Genomic DNA, 26023 nt, shown 5'->3' with positions numbered 1-26023 from the left:
CTGTAGTTCTCTTTTTTTACTGGGTCTCTGTCTGGTTTAGGAATCAAAGTAATACTGGCTTCATAGAATGAGTCTGGAAGTTTTCCTTCCCTTTCTATTTCTTGGAATAGCTTGAGAAGGATAGGTATTATCTCTGCTTTAAATGTCTGGTAGAACTCCCCTGGGAAGCCATCTGGTCCTGGACTCTTATTTGTTGGGAGATTTTTGATAACCGATTCAATTTCTTCGCTGGTTATGGGTCTGTTCAAGCTTTCTATTTCCTCCTGATTGAGTTTTGGAAGAGTGTGGGTGTTTAGAAATTTGTCCATTTCTTCCAGGTTGTCCAATTTGCTGGCATATAATTTTTCATAGTATTCCCTGATAATTGTTTGTATCTCTGAGGGATTGGTTGTAATCATTCCATTTTCATTCATGATTTTATCTATTTGGGTCATCTCCCTTTTCTTTTTGAGAAGCCTGGCTAGATGTTTGTCAATTTTGTTTATTTTTTCAAAAAACCAACTCTTGGTTTCGTTGATCTGCTCTACAGTTTTTTTAGATTCTATGTTGTTTATTTCTGCTCTGATCTTTATTATTTCTCTTCTTCTGCTGGATTTAGGCTGCCTTTGCTGTTCTGCTTCTATTTCCTTTAGGTGTGCTGTTAGATTCTGTATTTGGGATTTTTCTTGTTTCTTGAGATAGGCCTGGATTGCAATGTATTTTCCTCTCAGGACTGCCTTCACTGCGTCCCAAAGTGTTTGGATTGTTGTAGTTTCATTTTCGTTTGTTTCCATATATTTTTTAATTTCTTCTCTAATTGCCTGGTTGACCCATTCATTCTTTAGTAGGGTGTTCTTTAACCTCCATGCTTTTGGAGGTTTTCCAGACTATTTCCCGTGGTTGATTTCAAGCTTCATCACATTGTGGTCAGAAAGTATGCATGGTATAATTTCAATTCTTGTATACTTATGAAGGGCTGTTTTGTGACCCAGTATGTGATCTATCTTGGAGAATGTTCCATGTGCACTTGAGAAGAAAGTATATTCTGTTGCTTTGGGATGCAGAGTTCTAAATATATCTGTCAAGTCCATCTGATCCAATGTATCATTCAGGGCCCTTGTTTCTTTATTCACCGTGTGTCTAGATGATCTATCCATTTCTGTAAGTGGAGTGTTAAAGTCCCCTGCAATTACCACATTCTTATCCATAAGGTTGCTTATTTTTGTGAGTAATTGTTTTATATATTTGGGGGCTCCTGTATTCGGCAGATAGACATTTATAATTTTTAGCTCTTCCTGATGGATAAACCCCGTGATTATTATATAATGCCCTTCTTCATCTCTTGTTACAGCCTTTAATTTAAAGTCTAGTTTGTCTGATATAAGTATGGCTACTCCAGCTTTCTTTTGGCTTCCAGTAGCATGATAAATAGTTCTCCATCCCCTCACTCTCAATCTAAAGATGTCCTTAGATCTAAAATGAGTCTCTTGTAGACAGCAAATAGATGGGTCTTGTTTTTTTATCCATTCTGATACCCTATGTCTTTTGGTTGGCGCATTTAATCCATTTACATTCAGTGTTATTATAGAAAGATACGGGTTTAGAGTCATTGTGATGTCTGTATGTTTTATGCTTGTAGTGATGTCTCTGGTACTTTGTCTCACAGGATCCCCCTTAGGATCTCTTGTAGGGCTGGTTTCGTGGTGACAAATTCCTTCAGTTTTTGTTTGTTTGGGAAGACCTTTATCTCTCCTTCTATTCTAAATGACAGACTTGCTGGATAAAGGATTCTCGGCTGCATATTTTTTTCTGTTCATCACATTGAAGATCTCCTGCCATTCCTTTCTGGCCTGCCAAGTTTCAGTAGAGAGATCGGTCACGAGTCTTATAGGTCTCCCTTTATATGTTAGAGCACGTTTATCTCTAGCTGCTTTTAGAATTTTTTTTATCCTTGTATTTTTCCAGTTTCACTATGATATGTCGTGCAGAAGATCAATTCAAGTTATGTCTGAAGGGAGTTCTCTGTGTCTCTTGGATTTCAATGCCTTTTTCCTTCCCCAGATGAGGGAAGTTCTCAGCTATTATTTCTTCAAGTATACCTTCAGCACCTTTCCCTCTCTCTTCCTCCTCTGGAATACCAATTATGTGTATATTATTTCTCTTTAGTGCATCACTTAGTTCTCTAATTTTCCCCTCATACTCCTGGATTTTTTTTTATCTCTCTTTTTCTCACCTTCTTCTTTTCCCATAATTTTATCTTCTAGTTCAGCTAATCTCTCCTCTGCCTCTTCAATCTGAGCCGTGGTTTCTCCATTTTATTTTGCAGCTCATTGATAGCATTTTTCAGCTGCTCCTGGCTGTTCCTTAGTCCCTTGATCTCTGTAGCAATAGATTCTCTGCTGTCCTTTATACTGTTTTCAAGCCCAGTGATTAATTTTATGACTATTATTCTAAATTCACTTTCTGTTATATTGTTTAAATTGTTTTTGATCAGTTCGTTAGCTGCTGTTATTTCCTTGATGTTTTTTTGAGGGGAATTCTTCCGTTTTGTCATTTTGGATAGTCCCTGGAGTGGTGCGGGACAGCGGGGCCCTTCCCCTGTGCTGTCTTGAATAACTTGCATTGGTGGGCGGGACCGCAGTCAGACCTGATGTCTGCCTCCCGCCCACCACTGGGGCCACAGTCAGACTGGTGTGTGCCTTCTCTTCCCCTCTCCTAGGGGCAGGATTCACTGTGGGGTGGCATGGCCCATCTGGGCTACTTGCACACTCCCAGGCTTGTGGTGCGGGGGATCTGGTGTATTAGCTGGGGTGGATCGGCAAGGTGTACAGGTGCAGGAGGGGTAGGCTCAGCTCACTTTTCCTTCAGAGATCTGCTTCGGGAGGCGGCACCGGAAGGGAGTCAGACCCACCAGAGGGATGGATCCCTAGAAGCACAGCGTTGGGTGTTTGCACGGTGCAAGCAAGTTCCCTGGCAGGAACTGGTTCCCTTTGGGATTTTGGCTGGGGGATGGGCGCAGGAGATGGCACTGGTGAACACCTTTGTTCCCCGCCAAGCTGAGCTCTGTCTCCGGGGCTCAACAACTCTCCCTCCCGTTGTCCTCCAGCACCCCCCCGTTCTCTGAGCCGAGCTGTAAGCTTATAACCTTCCAGATGTCAAGTCCCGCTCGCTGTCAGAACACACTCCGACTGGCCCCTCCGCTTTTGCCTGCCAGACTCAGGGGCTCTGCTTGGCCGGCAGGCCGCCCCTCTGCCCCGGCTCCCTCCCGCCAGTCCGTGGAAGGTGCACCGCCTCTCCGTCCTTCCTACCCTCTTCCGTGAGCCTCTTGCCTGCACTTGGCTCCAGAGACTCCATTCTGCTAGTCTTCTGGAGGTTTTCTGGGTTATTTAGGCAGGTGTAGGTGGAATCTAAGTGATCAGCAGGACGCACGGTGAGCCCAGCGTCCTCCTACGCCACCATCTTCCCAGAATCCTCCAGGGATTAATTAATTAAGCTATGCTCATAGCTCACAAGGTGAATGCTTTAAAACTATACAGGTGAGCCCACAAACAATGTTTAATGAAAGAAATTATAAACAAAATAACACGTATTACATGATTCCATTAACATAAAGTTCAGAGGTGCCTGGGTGCCTCAGGTGGTTAAATGTCTGACTCTTGATTTCCATTCAAGTCATGATCTCATAGTTCAAGCTCCATGTCAGGCTCTGTGATGACAGCTCAGAGCCCGCTTGGGATTCTCTGTCTATCCCTCTCTGCCCCTCCTCCATTTGTGCTTTCCCCCCTCTCTCTCAAAATCAATCAATAAACATTAAACAATTATTAATTTAAAAAAAACATATAGGGGTGCCTGGGTGGCTCAGTCAGTTAAGCATCCAACTTCAGCTCAGGTCATGATCTCACAGTTCATGCATTCAGGCCCCACGTTAGTCTCTGTGCTGATAGCTCAGAGTCTGGAGCCTGCTTCAGATTCTGTGTCTCCCTCTCTCTCTCTGCCCATCCCCTGATCATGCTCTGTCTCTTTCTTTCTCACAAATAAATAGTAAAAATAAAATAAAATAAAATAAAATAAAATAAAATAAAATAAAATAAAATAAAATAAAATAAAATAAAACAAAATAAAATAAACTGCACAAAGTTCAAAAACAGGAAAAGTGACCCACATCAGTAGACCAGAAAGGGAACAAAAGGAAATAGTATGCTTCTGGGTCCAAATGCTGGTCACATACCTGTGCTCAGTTTGTGGAAATTCATTAAGCTGTACATATATTCACACGTTTCTATTTACTCTTTAAGTAGAAGAAGTTAACACGTGTGCATCCTTAGGCAAAATAAAGTTTCAAACAAAACCTCACTTTACATAAAAATTAACTCAAAATGGGTAACAGACCTAAATGTAAAACTATAAAGTATTGCAGAGAAACAAAGGAGAAGTCTACAGGACATGGTCTGGGCGGGGGTAGAAAACAGTTCTTAGCTTGCCACCAAAAGAATGACCCCTACAAGGAAACATTGCTAAGTTGGATCTCATCCAAATGTAAAAGCTGTTCCACCAAAGAGTCTGCCAAGAGAATAGAAAGACTATGAGAATGTGTTTGCGAACCACACATCCAACCAAGGACTTGTATCTAGAATGAAGGACTCCCAGAACTCAACAGTAAAATCCAGAAAATTCAATTGGAAAAAGGATAAAAAGGGGTGCCTGCGTGGCTCAGTTGGTTAAGCATCTGTTTTCGACTCAGGTCATGATCTCATGGTCCATGGGTTCAAGCCCTGCATCCAGCTCTGTGCTGACAGCTCGGAGCCTGGATCCTGCTTCAGATTCTGTCTCTCCTTTTCTCTTTGCCCCTCCCTCACTCAGGCTCTGTCTCTGTCTCTCAAAAACAAATAAATGCTAATTTTTTTTAATAAGGAAAGAAAAAGGACAAAAGACACAAATAGGCATTTCATTGAAGATGGTGCATAGATGACAAGTCTATGAAGAGATGTTCAAAATCATTAGCTAATAGGGAAATGCAAAGGAAAACCCTAATAATATCTCACTGTATATACCTATTAGAATGGCTAAGATAGAAGTAACACCAAATGTTGGCAAGAATGTGGAGGAACTGAATCATTCATACACTGCTGGTGGGAATGCAAAATGGCAAAACCACACTAAAAGAGAGTATGGCACTTTCTTATAAAACTGAACGTGTCCTTGCCATAGAACGCAGTAACTGCACTCTGGGAATCTATACGAGAGCCATGAAACATACGTTTGCAGAAAATCCTGTACATATATGCCCATAACAGCTGTATTCACTACTGCCCCACAATGGACACAACTCACCTTTAATAGGTGAATGGAACAGTCCTCAATAAAAGGGAACTATTGATAAACACAATAACCTGAATGAGTCATAAAGGAAAAATGCTGAACGGCTGAAATAAGCCAATCTCCAGAAGTCATATACTGTGTGATTCCATTTGCATCACATTCTGAAAGTAAGAAAATCATAGAGATGGCGGTGGTAGTTACCGGCAGTTACAGAACACCAACAAAAGCTTCTAACATGGGGTGGGGGAGGGGAGTGTCTTTTTAAAAAGAATTTTGAAATAGATTAACAGAATTTCTCCAAGTTACACTAGAAGCAAGAATTTGCCTAGTTCTGAAGGAGAATAATTTTGATTCTAGAATTTCATGCCAAGTACAGAACTATTCAGTTCTGAGGACAAAATAAAGACTTTCACATATAAAGAATAGAAAAAAAATTGCCTGCCGGAAATCTCACACACAGTTTTGGGATGTAAAATTTTGCTTCATGTATCTGAGAGTTGATCTACAGAATTGGTTGATAGTGTACTGTCTAGTCACTACCACAATTACTAGGAGAAAGAAAGAATAAATTTAGAAGGATGAACTTAGGTGAAAAAAAGGTGTACTTATTATTGTTTAAAGAGTTTATTTGTAAATAAGAATAACCACACCCCGAAGTAAAACTTCCCAAGGATATTAAAACAGTAGATGAACTGGAGGGAAGGGATGTCTTGGCTTCACTGGAGGAGACAAATATTCTAGATGCTGATAAAAATCAGGTTTTTCGGGGCGCCTGGGTGGCGCAGTCGGTTAAGCGTCCGACTTCAGCCAGGTCACGATCTCGCGGTCCGTGAGTTCGAGCCCCGCGTCAGGCTCTGGGCTGATGGCTCGGAGCCTGGAGCCTGTTTCCGATTCTGTGTCTCCCTCTCTCTCTGCTCCTCCCCCGTTCATGCTCTGTCTCTCTCTGTCCCAAAAATAAATTAAAAAAAAAAAAGTTGAAAAAAAAATCAGGTTTATTTAGCTATGCTTTAATAACATTCAAATGTATACTTCATGAAAGCACAATCCCATCTCTCTTATTTGCCACAGAATACCATGGCCCAGAATACCACTGGCACTTCAGATTCAGTGAATAAATAATGAGTAAATAAATGGGTGACTGAATGAATGGATAAATTCATTCATTCCAGGATAACTCTTCATTGGTTGAAATTATTCTAATCATCAGTAATCAGAATAAATGCCAGTGAGTTTGAATCTCCACTACATCATACACTTGATGCTTGAACAACACAGGTTTGAACTATACTGGTTCACTTATATGTGGATTTTTTTTCAATAAATACAGTATGGTATGGTAAACATATTTTCTCTTCCTTATGGTTTTCTAAAAATTTTTTTCTCTTGCTTATTTTATTGTAAGAATACAGAATATAATACATATACAAAATATGTGTTAATCAACTTTATCACTCAGGCTTCTGGTCAACCCTAGGCTCTTAGGAATTAAATGTTTTTTAAGTGTTATTTATTTTTTTATTTTTATTTTTTAATATTAAATTTATTGTCAAATTGGTTTCCATACAACACCCAGTGCTCATCCCAACAGGGGCCCTCCTCAATGCCCATCACCCACTTTCCCCTTCCCTCTCACTCCCCATCAACCCTCAGTTTATTCTCAGTTTTTAAGAGTTTCTTATGGTTTGCCTCCCTCCCTCTCTAACTTTTGTTCCCCCTTCCCCTCCCCCATGGTCTTCTGTTAAGTTTTGAGGATTTGAAAGTTATACACGGATTGTGTGGAAGGTCAGCACCCCTCACCATTGAGTTATTCAAGGGTCAATGGTACTTAACATTCAAATGAATTCTAAGTACCATTTTGTAAGCACTTTATAATTACACAACCTACTATAATCCTCACATCAACCTTGTGGAATCCTTGGTAAGTATATTAATGCACTCTAAGTATATTAGGAGTATTTGGTGCATAAGAAGAAAGTGAGGCTCAAAAAAAAACTTAATTTGTACAAGATCGGAGAGCTTGGAAAAGAGTGAAAATATACATCTAGTAAATGTACCTTTAGAGCACATGTTCTATAAAAAGATATTCTGATCGCTGAGAGGGAATTAAATTTATTAAAATATATAACAGTCATGAATCTTTCCATGCTTAACAACAGATTTGAAATAAAGAGAACAACTAGAAACTAGATAAAACTAGTTAACTGATAAAAAAAAATACTCGAGAATGTGACAAATCCACATATACTACTCAGAAACCCATGCATCAAGAAACAACCAAGACAATAAAGGTTTTCAGTAAGACAAGTTATAAGTTTGGGGAGTCTGAGTGGCTTAGTCAGTTAAGCATCTAACTTGGGCTCAGGTCATCACCTTGCAGCTTATGGGTTTGAGCCCTGATTTGGGCTCTCTGCTGTCAGCACAGAGCCAACTTCAGATCCTGTCTCCCTCTCGCTCTCTGCCCCTCCCCCGCCTTGCACATGCACTCTCTCAAAAATAAATAAACTTAAAAAAAAATTTTAAAGACAAGTTACAAGCCTAGTTTTTTAAATATTTGGTAGACCATGTCCTTACAAATGTCTGATCTTGGTACATTTTTGGGGGGAGGGGTTAGAAATTTGACTATCCTTTGCATAAATTTTAAAATTGCTGGTATGTCATTCACTAGGAAACATTCACATGTTCACAGGTAGGAACCACAGGACTCAGCAGGCAGCTGTACTCACAGCTAAGGCTTGTTATGGTAGAAGGATATTAGTAAGGGAAAGACACTTGGGTGGAGCCTGGAGAAACCCATATACCAGCTCCTTTATGCTCTCTCCTTCCTTAGAGGGCACTCACAGTGAGCATGCTCTGTTCTCCAGCAATGAAAAATGCAGCCACTTGTGTGCAATATGTCGGCCCAGTGAAGCCCATTGGTGACTCGGCACCCAAGCTTCTTTTATGGGGGATGGATCGTATGGTTACCCACTGTCTAGCACATTCCAAAAATTCCAGATTCCTAGAAGAAAAGCAAGTATTCAGCATAAATCAGAGTGGTTTCACAGTCTGAAGCACAGTGAACCACCTTCAACAGGGAACATTTTCATATCAGTGTAGGGAATGTATCTAGCACCAAGATCTCAGAGGCTATTCACGAGCCAACCTGCAAGTAGGATTTTCTAAGGAGAGTAGATTTAGGCCTGCCATGTCAACTCTGTTTTACACATTGGTCTATTTAGTTTTCTACTTTTTGAGCTACTTTTTCTATTTTATATTTACCTAGAAAATAATTTCTTTTGCTCAGGCTTTCAAATTCAAGGCTAAAATGTTGTCCATCAAATGGTACCTTTGTTCCTTATATGGTGGTTAATTTCTACAAATCAGTCCTGTGTCAAGTTTACCTTGTTATGAGTCTTTCTTTCCAAAGAATAAGACGGTGGTCTTGATAACCAATTTAATTCTTTTGTTGTTTTGTCTTTCAATTTGTGCTTGTCTTTATTGATTCCTTTCTTATGTGTTTTATTTTGCTATTTTTCTCTCTTCTGCACTTAAGAAGTAAATTCAAATCAATATGAAAATCTAAAACCCATGAACAGCTTTTACAGCACAATTACATAACAAGGTATCCATTTCCGGGAATCCCCAAAAACAAATGGTTGAGGACAAACTACCAAAAGCCACAGGACATGCATGACATCAGCAACTGTGTGGGAGGAAATTAAGAAAAAAAAAATAGACAAAGGAAGAGAAGCTCCAGATAAATGTCAGGATAGGGAAAAGAGCCAGGAATTCTCATTGAAAGAAAGAAAGAAAGAAAGAAAGAAAGAAAGAAAGAAAGAAAGAAAGAAAGAAGCCAAATAGCCTGTCTAAAATGAATGTACAACCGCAAGGCACGCTAACAAAAATAAAAATATAAAACCCTATTTAAAAATAAGATAAAATTAATTTAGGAAGTGATACAAGATGTGAGACAGAGCCTGAATCTGAAATAGTAACCCTTGGAAATGGGGTGAAAGAATACAGAAAATGTGAAATAAAAGCAAGTATTATTTCCAAAATAAAGGGTGAACTAGAAGGAATAGAGGAGAAAATAAAACAATAAGCTTAAGATAGGTAGAAAGAGCAAAAGGAAAAAAAAATCATGAAAATAGAGTTTAAAAATACATGAGAAAGTAAAAATACAGAAGATAAAGAATCTCTAATGTCTAGAAAACAGGACTCCCTAAAGAAGAAGAAAGACAAAGCAAGGAAAAAGAACACAAAAAAGTGTAACCCAAGAGAATTTCTTGAACGGCATAAAATCACTGACAGAATTCTACTGATAAAATTACTAGAATTTCAATTAAAAAAAAAAGAAACTTTAAATCCTTTTGTTAACTGGGCTGAAAGAACAAGCAACTTATAAGGAAAATGAAAATGAAATTGGATTATCATCAGACATTGACAGCAATCCTTTATGCCAGATGATAATGAAGTAGTATATTAAAGATACAAAAAAAAAAGGAAAGAAAAGAAAAATAGAAGGTATGCCAAGATTTTAATTCCCCACAAAGTTACTTCCAACTATCAAGGGCCAAACTTATTGACAACATGAATTCAAGGAATATTATGACCATGAACACTGTGTAAGAAGTTGACTACAAAAAGTGGTTCCAACAAATAATATCTAGAGGGACATTGACATAAAGGCTGGTGTTGAGCATTAAATATATTAAAATATAATTCTAAATGAGGATTGAAAATGAAAGAAATGGTCCGACAGTGCAGAGGTAGTACAATTATATAAAATAGGGGGAGAATAGAAAGATAATATGCATGTATTTACATTAAGCACATTGATGGTGGGAATGTTTGTATCATTCTTCTCAGACTATTGTGTATATAATGGGTGATAAAACAATTGATCAATTCTAAAATTCTCATAGTCCTCAATTTGACTTGGGAGAATCAGCATTACTTCATGATCTATTTTACATGCTCGCTCACACACATTGTAGTTCAGACTACAGGAATAGGCTAGAATAACAGCCCATACAGCTGCATTGGTTATTCCTAGTACAAATATTGTACTCTTGAAACCCTAGTTCCAATCACAAGAAACCAGGTCTTCTTGGACAAGAGCGAATTCCAGGTCAAAAGCAGGAAATGGACAAGATGACATCATAGCACATAGGGAGGATGCTCTCATGTGACTGCCCCAATCATGTAAAGAGACTCAGGAGCCACCTTGAAGAGGCTTCCTCCACTGGCCAAATATGGGAAAATTTGAACTTCAAAAAGGATAGTAATTGTGATAGATTCAAACTCATCAAGTATGTTTATATCCTTGAGTTCATAATAATTACAAACTAACTGACTGACTTTAGAGGATGACAAGGAACCAATCCATTACTTAGAAAACCAGTAATCAGAGGGAAAGAATCAAGCATTTATCTCAATGAACTAAATAGGAGTATCACCGATTCCTTCCTTCAACACTGTCCACCTTGGTGATTATCTCATCTATTATGTCCCTTATTTCAACTATTACATTTTTCATACTGAATATATCCATTTGACTTTTAAATTTAACTGTCCTTTCCTATTGTTTACAGCTTCCTTTATCTCTTGAATCTATTTATTACACTTATTTTAAGCTCTGTTCCAATAATCTTCCTTCAGTTTGAGTATGCTTTTTAGCTTTTAGTCTTTCTCTCAAACCTGAGGTCAGCAAACTGATTTTCAGTCAAGGGCTAGATAGTAAGTATTTTTGGTTGCAGGGGCCAGATGGTCTCTGTCACAACCACTCAACTCTGCCACTGCGGTGTGAAAGCAGCCGTAGACAATACATAAATGAAAGAGCATGGCTGTGTTCCAATAAAACTTTATTTATGGGCACTGAAATGTGAATTTTATATAATTTTAATGTGGCACAAATTACCATCCTTCTTTTTTATTTTCCTTTTCAACCATTTAAAATGTAAAAACCACTCTTAGCTTAGGGACTGTATATAAAGAGTGGAGAGCTGGATCTGGCTCATGGACTGCAGCCCCCTGACCACTCTAGTGAGTGAGTGTATTCTTCAGGTGTCTGGCTATTTTGACCTGTGACTTAGTTTCCCTGGGTATTTTAGCTTCTCTCTATCCCTATATTCCTATAAAATACTGACACATATTTAAATAAGTACCTGCTTGCTTAGGAATTTATAACGTGTTTATATTATTTTTATTTGTAAGTGTTAGTCTGACTTTCTATTATTCTCACTATAAAAATCCTGAAAAAGGAGGTAGTGGAAATTTTCCCATTGTCCTTCTCACCATTATAACAGATCCCAAGGAAGGACCTGGTATTTTAAGTTAAACCCATATGTCTAATAATGTTATTTGCAAAAAGATCCAAGAAGACTGAATTTCTCTGACTTTTTAAACTGTGATGAAACTCTAAATGTGGGTCAGGATTAATTGAAGATTTCCTTATTTATATTTTTCCTTTTTGAGAAAAATCAGGAAGAAACACAAAGCTAGCAGTTTGAATACCCTGTTAATTTACAGGATGCCTGCAGCAGCTAAACACTATTCAAGTTCTGAACGGCACAATTGTATTTTCTCTGCTGACGAGGTCTTTCCTGGAGTCTGCTGAAACCAGAGAAAGACTGAGGACACCAGAAGTATCAAAGTTTGGAGAGACAGACCTGAAAAATCAGCTCTTTGGAGCTTGGTAGTTCAGAAGCTTTCTTTTCATACAATTATGATAACCACTACTTTGACTCCCTGTCTTGTTCTACATCAGTTACCCACTGTGGCCTGCCCTCATCCTCCCAGCTTGGCAATGATCTAAGAAGCACACTGCAGAGTCACCTCCATCCCAAGCCAGGAAAGTGAACTCCCAACATTTGTCAATCCAAAGGTCCTTCCAGATAATGGGGATGACAAGTAGATGAAAGGAAATGAGGTGGATATGCATCTCAATGACGTGTCATTTACACAGACTTTGAAGTCTATGGGGGAAATAAAAATCATATATCCTACAGGTGGTAGCTGAAATGATTATGTTCTAGACTCAGTCCTCCCAAAATCTTCCCTAGAATGTCCACCAATTATCAATTACTTCGTTTACATGTAGCTTTTCTCATGTTGTCTTCATCATGAGAAGAGAGCCCTATTTTGTGGGCAACTAGGAACAGTTCAGCCTTTAGTTGGTTGAAATTCAATTGTATTCTTGACTCATCTCATTTTAGTCTTTGTGGGCACAGACAACTCTCCACCTTGCTTTTTCCTCTTTTTCCCAAATCTTTGGTGGCTTATGCTGGTTCCTTCGAAATCCCTGATCTCTTACATTTTCAGCTTCTTCTGATTCATGCTGTCCATTAAAATGAAAGTTTTCATGACATGCCTCTGGTTTCTGTATTAAGTACTCACACGATTAAAAACACTACTTTTCTGCCCGTACTCAGAACCCCTTCTCATATGTTCCTCAAATGCATAAATAGAAGCATTCATGAACAAGCAGTTTTTCTCACTCACTGCATCACTTTCTACAATTTCAATATACCTGTCATACACCGTGGCTTTATCACAATCCACGTCATCTCAATTTAAATTAGGTGGATAATTCAAATCTAAATCTTAAGATACCCTTGCAGAAATTGCTTACCTCCCTCTCTACACACTTGATGCACAAAAGAAGCTCATTTATTATATCTGAAAGTGTGTAGGGCAACAGCAATTTTCTGAAATGGAACTTGGAGGCAATACCACCAAAACCCTAGGTTTAGACCTTGTCCATACTTACACTAATCTGGTTCTAAGGGGGGGTTGGATGCATTCCAAACCCTCCTTTCCCAAATCGCATTCCAATGTGTCTGGCAAGGTTTTTCTGAGCACTTCCACCTACTATCACTGTGTCATCCCCAAACTCTAGAGGGCTTATTTTCATGGCATTGTTTGACTGCCAGACATAAGGACTTAACTTTCTCTCCCTATTACCAAGCTCTCTCCCTATTACTGTTGTACACAGTGGCTTTATCACAATCCAGGTCATCTCAATTTAATTAGGTGGATACTTCAAATCTAAATCTTAAGATACCCTTGCAGAAATAGGTTACCTCCCTCTCTACACACTTGATGCACAAAAGAAGCTCATTTATTATATCTAGGTCTTTAATCCAAGCCATCATCATTTCTGTCTCTACAACCTAATGTACCCTTGGGGCGCCTGGGTGACTCAGTTGTTTAAGCATCCGATTCTTGATTTTGGCTCAGGTCATGTTCTCATGGTTTGTGAGATCAAGCCCCACATTGGGCTCCAGGCTGACAGTGGGGAGCCTGCTTGGGATTCTCTCTCTTCCTTTCTCTGTCCCTCTGGCTCTCAGATGCCCTCTCTTGCAAAACATAAATAAACTAAAAAAAAAAAAAAACCCAAATGTACCCTCTCTAAGTATTTCCATTAGGACTCTCTTCAATCCATTCCATGCAGCAGTCAGAGAGATCTTTTTTATTTAGCTCACGGATCAGATGCCCTACTTAAGACACTCTACAGAGTTTACAGTAGGATACAGGTAGATAGTACACGAAATCGTTTTGGAATTTAGGTGGCCATAAAGGGGAGGGACAAATGCCCCATCTGTTATACTGACTTCCCTTGGTCTCCAGAATCCCCAGTAGAAGAGTTGCACACAGATGCCAGGGGAAAGCAGGAAAGCTCCATATGTACCTGAGGCTTAAGCCACCATTCTAGAAATACTTACAAGGACTGTATTAGTTCCCTGTGGCTGCTGTAATGTTACCACAAACTCGGTGACTTATAACAGCAGCAATTTTCCTTCTGGAAAGCCAGAAGTCTGAAATCAGTATCACTGAGCTGAAATCAGTGTGTTGGAAGGGCTGCATTCTCTCTGCTGGCTCCAGGGGAGATCCGACCCTGATCTCTTCCAGTTTCTGGTGGCTGTGGGTGACTCCTTCCCTTGTGACCATATCACTCCAATCTTCAAAACCAGCATCATCAACTGTCTCTCTGCTCTGTCTTCTCATCATTTTTCCTCTGTGCACGGGCAGTCTCCCACCTCCCACTTACTTGTGATGGCATTTAGGGTACATTCAGATAATCCAGAATGATCTCTTCACTTAAAAATCTTTAACCTAACCACATCTGCAAAAATGCTTTCCCCAAATAAGGTCACATCCAGGTTCCAGGGACCAGGAGACCTGGGATCTTTGTGGTGCCATTTTTCAGCCAACAACATGGACCATCCATAGGTTTCTATTTAAGAAAATGTAGGCAGCCATCAAATTTGTCTAGTTCTTGAACCAAACTCTGTACCACCAAGGCAGAACTCACACATAAGGGAAAAAAACAGGATGCCAAGGTGTTCCTGAGAAAAATGTGCCTTCACCTTCAAGCAAGTCAAAATGCCCATTTTTCTGAATCCTTCTGACAAAATCTCAATGCCTTTAGAATAAATTCAAAACTCCTTACCATGACCTACAAACCCAATGTGATCTGATTGCTCCTTGCATCTCTGACCTTGTCTCATACCTCACACCCCTGTGCTCAGCAGCTCTCTCAATAACTAGACCTCAAAAAGTACTTCAGTGTTTGTTATATCCTTGGCCCAGAATCCTTTTTCCCCAGATTTTTCTGGGGAGCTCTTTCTTTTCATTCATATCTCAGTATGAATGCAATCCCTTCACAGAGGTCTCTGGTTTTTTCCTATTTCTTAGAACTATCTAAAGCTATATGTTTATTGATTTGTTTGCTTACTTCTTATGAGTCTTATCTTACTAGAATATAACTTCCCTGGCATGAGGAATTTTACTTGTCTTTGTTCCCTACGATAGCCCCAGTGCCTGGAAAAGAATCTGTTCTGTCAAGATGATGAGAGGGAGTGGGAGAGAGAAGGTGGAGAAGCTGTATAAGCATCAACTGAGGTTTTCCATAACTGTTCAATGAATAAACCCAATAAAGGCAGGCAAGGAGAAGGGTCAGCACTGGCACTGTGAAAACCCCACAAAACATCTGTAGGCAAAACCCTAAAAAGGGAGTGCCATTCATGTAAAAGCACAGGGATGCCTTGGGCTCTGTCAGGATTAGGTGGGATCATATCATAGAGGAATAGGAAGCCAATAATGAAAAGATATTCATAATTTATACTAGGATCTCAAAAATATAGCTATATTTCAACATTGTTAATTTTTACAAGGAGTGAATGTCCTTGATGTAGAGAAGAATTTATGTTCTCAGAGAGAAGTAGTAATGCATTCTGAAGATTATCATAAATACCCTCCCCATAAGTGTATTCAATTTAGGATAGAAGATTAGGAAAACAATGTTGTTCTTGTTTTCTTTTTTTTTTTTTTATTTTTTTTTTTTTTTTTTATTTTTGGGACAGAGAGAGACAGAGCATGAACGGGGGAGAAGCAGAGAGAGAGGGAGACACAGAATCGGAAACAGGCTCCAGGCTCCGAGCCATCAGCCCAGAGCCTGACGCGGGGCTCGAACTCACAGACCGCGAGATCGTGACCTGGCTGAAGTCGGACGCTTAACCGACTGCGCCACCCAGGCGCCCCTGTTGTTCTTGTTTTCATGTTTCAGATGTTCTCTATAAAAAGGGAGCCCCTTCAAAATGACTTTCTGGAAAGGCCCCTTATGAGGCACAATGCATAAGAGTAGGGGGAGGAACTGCTTATAGAGATTGTAATCACAAAATCATGATGTTGCTGGCAATATTCCACCGGATAAATCTCTTCAAAGACAGAATCATTAGCTATTAGATAGCTCTTCTTGTTTGATGTTAGATAAAATAATCAGCAAAATTCCATTTCAGAGCTGCCTTGCCTCACTCCGATCTTGTATGATTCTTTAACCTAATAACAAAGGGCCTTCTTGTTCTAAGTAATTTCAGATCCCAGGTAAAAAGTGGTAACAAAAAGTTTAGGGTTTAACACATAGTACAAAATGGCCAAAACAATCTATAAAGATCTAGCCCATATCAGCAATCCTACTTACTACCGTGTACTATTGTGTACCAACCCTACTATTGTGTGATTAGGGGAGTCCTTTCCCCTCCCTGGGTCTCCAATCTCTCACCTTCATGAAGAGGATAAGGTCACAGATGATCCCTAGGATATGTTCAGCCCTTGGATTTCGTGGGGATTTACTTATGTTCAACATACAAGACAACGCTGTGATGGATAACGAAACACTCAAACAGAAACCATGAGACAGCATTATGGGCTAAGTTGTGGTCTAAGAAGGCTCAGCTACTGACACAGGAATAAATTCAGATGACAGAGGAGTTCCAGGGAGCACCAGATTTTTTTTTCCCAATGAAAGACTTGGAATCAAGAAAGTGTTGATCAATCAGTCCTACATACCTGATTCTTGTTTAGATTGGGTGTTGGCAGCTCAGTTTCATTGACTTGGGTCAATGACACACAAGTCATGGTGGACATAATGTAGCTATCTGTTCATATTGTGTTATGTACAACCAAAATGCAGCACAGTGCCCCACAGTGATTTTTCACTTCTCTTGAGAATCAGGGGCCAGGAAATGCTGGTTTGATTGTTCACAAAGCCACCTGAATGGCCCATATGGATTGAATGGTTCATCATAATGGCATAATGCCCTCAAATAACCATCAATATGAGTAAATGGTAATACACATCCTTTTATCTGAAACATCCCTGCTTTTGATCACAGAAGTCCTAATTGTATCCCCTATTCTCATATACATATCATAAATCGATCACTCCCTGTTTGTTTAAAACTCATTTCCATTTGGGGAGAGGCTTGGTCCTGTTTCTTAGAATTTTTCTATAAAATGTTTGTGACTCTACCTTTAAGCAACAACCTCTTCCTTTTTCAAAGATTTTGTTTCCACTGCACATAATACAGCCTTTATGAATTTTTTAACTGACCCTCTTTGTATGTTTTTCTCTCACTAAAATGGAAAATGGGCTTCTCAGGAAGCTTTTCTGAGCCTTAAAAACTTTAAAAGTCTATGTCTCCTTGTTCCATTTCCAAGCTTAGCCCCACAAGAATAAATCTCACCATTCCTGCCCTAATCACCACAAGACGGATATTTCTGAAAACCATCACTAAAACACTGGTTACCCTTTGCAGGCTTCCAAAAGGAAATGTAAACTTTTAGTGGCCCACAGCTATTCTGGGGTAAAGATATCTTGCACAGGATTAGTTTTCTTGGGAGAGCTTCTGGTCCTTCCTGATACCACCATGTTTCTGCATCTCCAGATGCTCAGGGACTTTATGTGGGTATCATATGCTCCAAATTCCAAAAACATCTCCTCTCTTTGAGTCCTACTCCATGAGACTGGGTTCTCAGGGGGCTATGAAGAAGAATGTCAACCCAATAAACGAATTCACGGTGAAATGCAGGGATGATAATACCACCCATGTCTACCTCGAAGGAGACTTGTATCTCTGGAGTTTTCCAGGTTGCCTGAGGTCAGGGAGGCTGGGACAGAGATGGTTTTCCTTCCTGAAGTACTGAGGCACCATGCCTAGGCCTACATTCACCACTGGTCCTGAGTTTATGGGGAGGAATAAAAATAAAATACATCTAAAGCTGAATGTAATTTGGGATATGGTAGGAGTTTGTTCATAACTTTCAGCAGCACACAATGTCCTGGATGTCCTGGGCAGGAATGACAGCCTATAGTAACAGAACAGGAGATATTCTTCCCTGTTACTACCCTTCTATCATTGGAGAGAAGGCTGCACAGTAAGAAATGCATCCCAGCTTAAACTAGCCCTACATGCTCCTGCCTTCGGCTGTATCCTAGCACAGAAATACTTTCTAAATAAAAATAAATTGTACTGGCTAAACCCTGGAAAGCAAAGGTCTTCTTTGTTAAGGCTTTCTTGAGAAGGCAGCACCCAAGAGAGTCATGAGCAAGCCTGTTTAAAAGTTGTCATTTACACTTCTTTTCCTGCAACGTCCTACTTTTTACCCTCTCTTCCTGCTTCTAGTTTTCCTTGCTTCTTCGTGTTTTTCTCTCCTCTTATCCCTCTTTGGGGAATCATTTGCTCTGCTCTGGACTTACATCACATCCTCTTCATGTCCCCGTCCTATCAGCAGGATAAAAGGACCACATTTTCCCTGTGATCTCTGTCTTACATGAGATAGGTGAGCCCCAGTGTGTACAATAAGATGACACTGGAAGACAGAAGATGCAGCGTGAAAGCTGCCTTCACCATCTCAGAGACAGAGACCATGCAGTGTGGGACACCAGTGTCCCAAGGTAGAGGGTCCAACAGATGTGTTCAGTTCTGGTTCAGGTGGAAAAGCTGATGTGGGGAGGGGGTGGGGAGGAGCCCCTTCCATTTAGCAAGAGAGAACAAATGTGGAGTTTGTACACAACATGTAAAGTCAGTTGAGCAGTCCATTGTTGGAAAGAGCAGGTAATGGAAAGACGGTGAATCCAGCCTCTGGGGAAAGAGGCTCAGAGGAAATTATGTGGACTCCAGGCAAGCGGCCAACTTGATCAAAAAGAAAGTGTTTATCAGAAGGCTACAGAAAAGTTCCCAGAGATGAAGAGAAGTCCTCATGAAAGCCAGGAACCAGATCCACGGAAACATAAGACAGAAAGCAATGGGCGGTGCCTTTAGGATGCCACCGTCGGGATGAATTAATCCTAGTAATTTTTTTGTTTTTATGTCTTTTTTCACACATAGAAACCAAAGCTGATATGCTAGTAAAGAAAATGCTAGGGAGAACAGGAGGCCTGGGAAATACTATGACATGGAAGAGTCAGAGGCCCCAGGACTCCCTTCCAGGATTCAGGCTAGGTCTCTGGCACAGTTCACTTCCAGAGCCTGCCATGGATGGCAGAGGGACAGAACCAAGCCTGGGCTTGCAGGAGTCCAGCACGGCTCAAAATACTCTATCCTCCCCTTATCTGATACCCAGGGGAGATGGTGCCTTCTTCCAGAAGCTCCCTACAGTGTCCTGAGTGCTGCATGAAAGCTGAAAGAAAGGAACACAGCCCTGCCTCTTGTCTTTTCAATCAACAGGGTTGAATTTTAAGAGCCTCAAGACTAACTTGTGGTCATAAGAGGCACCCATGAAAATGTCACAAGGTCATAAAATTTTATTCAAACCAGAGTGCTCCCTTTCTTCCCATTTGACAGTGCTACTGGGATTAAGGCGCTGAAGAATAGTAATATCACAAACACAGCCAAATACACCGAGATCACATGTGAGTGCAGCATGTGAGGGTCCCAGGGAAAAGTGTAAAAATTCACTCATCAATGAATGTGCTACCGTCTTGGATCAGAAGCTGGCCCATACGATGAAGTGACAAACTCACTTCACTGATTTTTGCTTTTCTGACCCAGAAAACTAACACTCTTGTTTCCTCTTATTTCACTACCAGAGGCAAATCGTAACATAAAATCCCTTGTACTAAGGGACTATGAATGAACACTTTGCCTCTTCCAAGGGCCATTTGCATTTAAAATAAAATATGCCAGGTTTGAGAGTGGACTTAATGTAAAAGCAAGACTTTGACCTTATGGAAAGGCAAGCTATTTGGAGGTAGAAGCGCTTCTAATACACATTCAAAATAGACAAAGGAACCTGCTAACTCTCCCTCCAAGTGAGCTGATCTGAATTTGTGGGTGGGAGTGTGAGTGTGTGTGTGTGTGTGTGTGTGTGGTGTGGTTCTACTGCACCTGGAGGTATGGTATTATCCCTGCACACAATTTCTGAGTGTTCAGTATTACCATCAAATGAGGGACCTCAAGGCATTTGCAATGATTTCCCAAACTAAACCAAAAAAAAAAAACAAAAAAACAAGACAAAACAAAAACGCTTTTTCTTCACATGAGAATTACAACTATGCCACAGTCTTGGACCATAAGCTGGCCCATATGATGTTAATTTGAAGTTCCTATCCAGAAGAACACATAAAATTCTAATAATAGCACAGATGTCAAATATTCCATTCTAGCTCTCACATTTGTATTTGTGCTCACTCTCAGGGTGGCACAAATGAAGGACAAATGACCTCACAGCAAATAATACTAGAGAAGGGTCATGGAAGTTTTGAAAGAGGAAAAAAAAATGGCTGAGGAATTGAGTCCTCATCAGACAAGCAAGGACATGCAGAACTCGAAAGAAACTCACTTCTGACAACGAATACCCATGCTGCTGGGGGCAGGGCGCATATTAAATGGGTCTCATCTTTGGCAAACCAAGGAAAAGACTCTCAACTATACAGAGAACAAACTGTTGGTCACAAGAATGGAGGTGGGTGGGGGGGATGGGTTAAGTAGGTGATGGGGATTAAGGAGTCCACTTGCAATGACGAGCACCTGGTATTGTATGGAAGTGTTGAATCACTGTATTATACACCTGAAACTAATACTACACTGCATGTTAACTAACTCGAATTTAAATAATAACTTTAAAACATTTTTAATGTTTATTTATTTTTGAGAGAGAGAAAGAGACAGAGTGCAAGCAGGGAAGGGGCAAAGAGAGAGGGAGACACAGAATCTGAAGTAGGCTCAAGGCTCTGAGCTCAGTACAGAGTTTGACACAGAGCTTGAACTCACGAACTGTGAGATCATGACCTGAGCAGAATTCAGACGCTTAACTGACTGAGCCACCCAGGCACCTCTAAGTAAAAACTTTAAAGAGAAAGATAGATAGATAGATAGATAGATAAAAAGATAGATAGATAAATAGATAGATAGATAGATAGATCAGTCTCATCTTTGCCCCAACAACTTGCCACATTTCATTACCAAAACAAAACATATATAGTGGTACAGCTGTAATGAAAGATATTCAGCAAGTGATATTTTCTGGATTACCATTTATTGGTTACCAATAAATTATTTAAAATATTTAAATAAAAATATTTAAAATAATATATCACAACGAACCCTGGATGGACTAGGGTTTCTAGGTGGCCTTCGACTTTTAGCTAACAACATGGAAGTGGTATTACAGTCTATAAGCCACTGGACTATGAGCCCTTGATGGATCCCATTGCCTGGAATTAGTATAGAAAACTACTCAAGAGCAAATACATAAGAAAATTGTGTTACCCACATTCAAGCCCTATCACCTCTCTAGTGTAATGTAAGACCTTTTTAGGTCAATGCCCACTTGCCAAAGAAAAATGAGAAAATTAGGTGACTTGGTCAATTTCAAGGCTGGTCAAATAATTCTACAGATTTCAGCACCTGATTTTCTAAGTTTCTGTGATATTATAAAGCTGTAGAGGATCCTAATTTTTGTTTTGTTTGTCATACTGAGGATCATCTTTTGCATGACCTATGATTTGACATTGGCTTAGCATGCTATTTTCTATATTCTCTGTACCAACTCTTTAACAGGAGTAAGTACTATTTCTTACAGGAGAGATTCTCAAAGTCTGGTCACTCTTAGGCTTGAAATGTATCAAAAAACTCAATCTCTAATTTTGTTTTTTTACTTGAGAGAGGGAATGGGCATAACAAGTGGGGTTTGGAATTATCCAAAGGGCTGAGAATAATGGCTTTCATCCTACTAGTAACCCAAATAGAATAATGCCACTTGATTTTAGCTATTCCTTAACATTCATGGGCATTCCATCCCATTTGGATGGAATATTCCATATGGATATGCATCCTTTAACTCTATTTGAATAAACATCACTGTCCAAACAGTGTTGTTGTTTTGGTTGTTGTTTAAATTATTCTGGAACTTTATAGAGCTCCATGAGGGACTGTACTATGCCAAGTATTCCTTGAATAAAAAGGAAGTATCACAGCAATCAAGTCACACCAAGAAAGGAAGCTCAGGTTTGCCAATGTCTGTGTATGTAATCCAACAATACAGCATAAATCTAACAGTATAGTATAAAATTTTTAAGACAATTTTGTCAAGTTTAGAATTGGCCTAATCATGGTAAACAATCAAACAAAATGTGTTGTCCTAAAGCACCGTAAATAATTCTGGCTGCAAGGAATTAGTTGTTGGTGAAATGTGATTCATTCCCTCAGTTTATAAAATGAAGTTGAGGGATGGAAGTCAAGAAGAAAGATGTAAAAATACACTGGCGTCTTAACGATTCCCATCTTAAATTCAGAATGATATTCTATAGCATAGGAACTCTGAAACATGAGGTGACCACTTTATCTAAAGACCAAAATCAGTATCAAGATACCAAGTTTTCCTTAGGTGTTATATACACTGTGTACACTATACAATCCTGGAACTGATTACTACTTTTACTAGAAACACTAAGCTTGGTTAGTCAGCCTGCAGTTTTAACTGGTTTCTATACACTCAATTACAGATAGGATAGGCCTACATCAAGTTGCTTAAGTTATCAAGGTTTTCTCCAATCCCTTTCCATGGCCCCATTTCTTCTTTCACTGTTGCCTACTATGAGCTATCCAACTCTGTACCCCACAGGCACTTGCTACTGTGCCAAAATATAAATTACCCACAAAAGACCCTGTCTTCACTCAATATTTTACATGCCATCTGAAGATTCTCAAAGAGTGAAACAGAAGGTCCTAAGACCCCACTCCATACTGCTGTGATTCAAATATGGAATAAGATGCTTGGACTTTAAGTACTCTCCTAGTTTCTACTGCTGTGTAACTAGGACCACAAACTTAAAGATTTAAAATACTCATTATTATCTCACAGATTCAGGAGGTCCAAAATCCAGGCATAGGTTCCCAAGATCTTCTGCCTAGGGTCTCTCACCAGGCTGAAATAAAGGTGTTGACCAAAGCTCTAATTCCACTTGAGGCTTGGAGTCCTCTTTCAAGCTCCTTCAGATTGTTGGCAGAATTCAGGTACTTGCACTTGTAGGAGATTAAGATTCCTGTTTCCTTGCTGGTTGTTGGCCAGTGGCTCCTAGTGACACCCACAATCCTTTGCAGTTCACAATATGCCTGTTTGCTTTCTTCCAGGGCAGCGGGAGAGTTATTATCATTGTTTGCATCTCTTTCTATCCCAAGACTGATGGGTCCCTTCCAAGAACTCAACTCATTAGGTAAGGCCTTCCTCATCCTCTATTCTCTAATCTCCTTTTTTTATTTACACAAAGTCATCTGTTTTCAGACCTTTAATTGTATCTGCAAAATCCCTTCTCCTCTGTCACAGAATGTAAACTAATTACAGAGTAAAATCCATTATATTCACAGTTACGCCAACACTCAATTAGATGAAATTACACACGGCATGTACATCCGGAGGTTGAAATCATGGAGCCATCTTAGAATTCTGCCGACCACAGATACCTTCCTGCACTAATACCCTAGACTTCCATTCTTTAGACTTCCAAAAGTTTTAGAGATGGATTCTTAAAAGCACTTCTTACTAAAAGAGCAAGGATCACAGGCTGTAAAATGTACAGAATCCTCATGCTTTGTAGGATGTACTATTTTCCTCATTCCCAAAGGGGGATGAAGGTCATGAATGGAGACAGCAGAGAATCATCATTTGTATTTGTATGTACGAGTGTTTATGTTGCCTTTTAGACGAAAAGTCAGGATAAATTTCTCCATTTAAAACACGTGTAAGAATGTGAACCATCTACATAGACATATAGTACATTAAAATCATGAAGAAGTTAGCTAGATAATTATTAGGATTAATATGTATCTTAAAACTGAAAAGGTATGTAAATGGCTTATAGAAGAATATTTTAATTTGCAAAGAATAAACATAAATTTAATGACCAAGGTGCAAGTTTTTCATACTGTTCTTAAAAGTAACTTTTTTTCCAAAAGTTCATTGTATCCCAACTGGCTTTAGAATGCCCAAAATAAAAAGTGTACTGAACATCTGGTTCTTTCAGAGTTCATTATGTGTGATAATTTATGACAAACAATTCATGTCCAGTTCAGAAGCGTGTGCTCTTGCCTTGCTCCAAGAATATCCCTGCACCAAAAATACACAGAAATGAAACATCACTGGAATGTGCAACATCCTCATGATTTAGGGTTCTGTTTCTGACAGCTTATCGAACAACAGCTTTCTACAGTTAAATATTATCCGTCACAAGAAAAAGGAAACAACCTTTCTATGGTTAATGGGAACTGATCAATAAATATCAAACAACAAATTAAAATGTTGTAAAGAGTTCAAGTAATTTAGGGTGGGGGGGGGTGCCTGGATGGCTTAGTCGGTGAACTGTATGACTCTTGATTTCAGTTATGGTCATGATCTCGCAGTTTGTGGGTTTGAGCCCTGCATTGGGCTCTGTGCTGAAAGCGTGGAGCATACTTGGAATTCTCTCTCTTCTCTCTCTGCCCCTCCCCCCTCCCCTTTGCTCTCTTTCTGTGTCTCAAAATAAATAAACATTAAAAAAAGAAGCCACTGTCAACTGAAGATCAATCAGATAAAATATATTAAGATATTATATATAATGCATAATAAGAAAGGAAGTTTCAGTGAAAAGTTCTAATTCACTACACATTTCTAAGATAATAATAAAGAGCCTTTTCATTAATGCTCTTTGACAATCAATCAAAAAAAAAATCTAACTTGCAATTTAAGTCACCTAACATCTTCTAGCAATACGGACTACATGTGTATTGATACTGATGCAGTTCAAAAATGTATAAATTATAATGACATTTATTTTCTTCAAGAGTTGTGACCATTCTTCAAGCTTACTTTAGCCTTAGATGACCTAACTACACAGTTCACTGAGAAAACAAAGATTAGCTCTGTTCCCCCACTTCCTTGCTACAATCACTCCCTTATTATTTGCTTTTGAAACAAACACATTCATCTTTGTCCCCTTCCACTATGCCAAAGCAAATCCCTGTATTCCTGTCGTACAGTATGGCCCACCTTGCCTCTTCCAAGACACCACTTTATTAATTATCTCCTCTTTTCCATCCCCTAATTTTTAAAGTGGAAGTACATACTAAAATGACTATCCAGGCAAATATAAAAGCAGACCAAGGTTGAGAAAGCACATTTCTCCAAGCATAATGGGATTTGTAATATTTCAGACATCTAAGCAAAAACAAATCACAAAAAACAAAACAAAACAAAACAAAAAACAGAAAATAATTAAAAAGAGACGCTGGCTTTGATGACCCCTGGATTGGAGAGTCTGAATGTCACACAAATGTATGATTCGCATACCCCTATCTTATGTAGAGCCTGGGCAATTGGTTTTACCCTTACCTATCTTGAGATCTCTTGCTAGCAACCTGACAGGCACTGGAAGAATGTACAAAGGAAATGCATCCACACAGGTATCCATAACATGGCCAGGCCCAACATTAAGCCTTTCCAATTGGTCCATTGGTCTGTCTCAATAAAATAAGTTAGCCTGAACAGATAAGGCTGGAGATGGAACCTTTTCTTCAGGGCAAAGTTTTAGGCTATTTGACATTCAAAAACAATGGTAAATTTTTATGATGAGAATCAGACCTTAACCTGCTAAGTTGAAACAAATATTGTTGTGTGTGAATGCCACTAAAAATGATGAGGCATGAGTCTCAGAATAAATGACTGCCCAGTAGGCTGACTCTAAAAGGACTTTTCCTCCCTGGGTGTTTGGGGGCGAGTATTTCAGCACGGCAAGAAGCATGTTAGTATGTCTGGTCATTTTCTTGTTGGAGGTTAACGTCAAGCCAAGGCCATTTCACCCAAAGGCATTAATTGCTAGGTCATTTACCCAAGCAACTCCCATCTCAATTCCAGCAAAAAGGAACATTTAAAGTCACCAATACTAACAGACGATATGTCTTAGAAAACAACGTTTAATTAGGACCAT

Source organism: Panthera pardus, unplaced genomic scaffold (assembly GCF_024362965.1).
Source record: "Panthera pardus isolate Hobbes unplaced genomic scaffold, ASM2436296v1 HiC_scaffold_2, whole genome shotgun sequence".
Classification (NCBI taxonomy): Eukaryota; Metazoa; Chordata; class Mammalia; order Carnivora; family Felidae; genus Panthera; species Panthera pardus.
The sequence above is the reverse complement of the archived record's forward strand: the minus strand, read 5'-3'. Positions refer to the sequence as shown.